This window comes from Dreissena polymorpha, chromosome 7 (genome assembly GCF_020536995.1).
Source record: "Dreissena polymorpha isolate Duluth1 chromosome 7, UMN_Dpol_1.0, whole genome shotgun sequence".
In the NCBI taxonomy this organism is placed as follows: Eukaryota; Metazoa; Mollusca; class Bivalvia; order Myida; family Dreissenidae; genus Dreissena; species Dreissena polymorpha.
The window spans coordinates 109,068,288-109,069,694 of NC_068361.1; the positions used below are offsets into that span (position 1 = coordinate 109,068,288).

Consider the following 1,407-nt stretch of genomic DNA (forward strand, 5'->3'; position numbering starts at 1 on the left):
TGATGAGTGAACCATTACAACAGCTCCGGCAAGCCAGAGTCCTCTCCGTCCTGTTTGATGGCGCAACAGATGTCTCCGATTGTGAAAACGAAATTGTATACGCTAGAATAGTGAGTTGACTTTGAGAAAAACAACAACAAACTTAACAGAGTTTTTAAACTAAAAACATGAATTTTATTTATACAAAAAGGAACATGCTTATGCAAGTAATTAATGTGATGTTTTTCTGAAACAGAGATTTTAAATAGAGTTCAAGTTGAGTTTAATTTTTTTTATTTTAGCGCGATTGCATCGAAAGCCTTAGACTTATTGAGACACTCTCGAGTCTGTTTCCTGGGAAGAACCAGTACTTGGTGTATATGGAGGAGATAATGAGAACGCTCCCCGAGTAGGGAACGAACCCACAAACTCCCGATCGCTAGGCGGTCACCACATCCTCTAAACCACCGCGACCTATTAATTTATTGAATACAAATTAAATAAATTGCAAACAAACCCGAATTAAGAATATTTAATAAGGCGAAACAGAACAATGGTTTGAATTATAACAGATCTTGTTGATATTTTTCGTTTTATTTAATAGGCAACTGGTGGTGTTCCACGTTGTGTATATGTTCACACACAGCCAGTGAAACATGGGCATGCTGAAGGTGTCCTGGAAGCAATTGAAACCGCTATGACATCCGTGGAATGTTGGAAGGAGAGGCTCATAACCACTGGTTCCGATGGTGCAATTGTCAATCTCGGAAGGCAGCATAGTGTCACTGCCTTGCTTAAAAAGGAAGTTCCTGCACTTATTCCAGTAAATTGTGCCAACCATCGTTTGGAATTAGGGGTCCTTGATGACATTAAGGATAAATATGCAGCTATTTTCGCAGATATTAAATCCGTATTAATTCAGCTGCATAAACATTATCATTACTCTACCAAGGCAATGCGTGAGCTACAGGAACTTGCAGCTGCCATGGAGCACAAAGTTCTACGTCCTGCAAACCTGGAGGGCACTATGTGGATGCCTCATTAGAGTAGGTCGCTTGAGGTGCTATTGAAATGATACAAGTTTTTTTACAACCATTTTGAGGACATAGTCGAAGGCAGAAAGGAATCAACAGATGTGCAAGGAAAAGCAAAGAACATCGTCAAACATCTGAGATGTTGGAAATTATTACACTACATGTTTTTTCTCAGTGATGTTTTGGCTGTTTTAAGCGACATGTAACTTGAATTTCAGAAGGATAGCTGCAGCCTGCCAGATGCATTGCAAGCAGTTGAGACGACATCACTTCGGCTTGTGGCGTTACAACAACGACCTGGAACCCACCTGCAGATGTTTTAGATGCCTGTGGAGAGGGGCACACATTTGAAGGAGTTAATCTCAGTCCCTGCCAGCTAACTGCTGACCAACTT

At 40.8% G+C, this 1,407-nt stretch overlaps 1 long non-coding RNA gene across 1 annotated transcript; it reads left to right on the plus strand.

Annotated features, from left to right (window-relative positions):
• On the plus strand, positions 1-766 carry LOC127838523 (uncharacterized). Its single transcript, XR_008029842.1, has 2 exons — positions 1-110; positions 584-766. It is a non-coding gene; the product is annotated as an uncharacterized LOC127838523 (long non-coding RNA).
• The last annotated feature ends 641 nt before the right edge of the window (positions 767-1,407 follow it).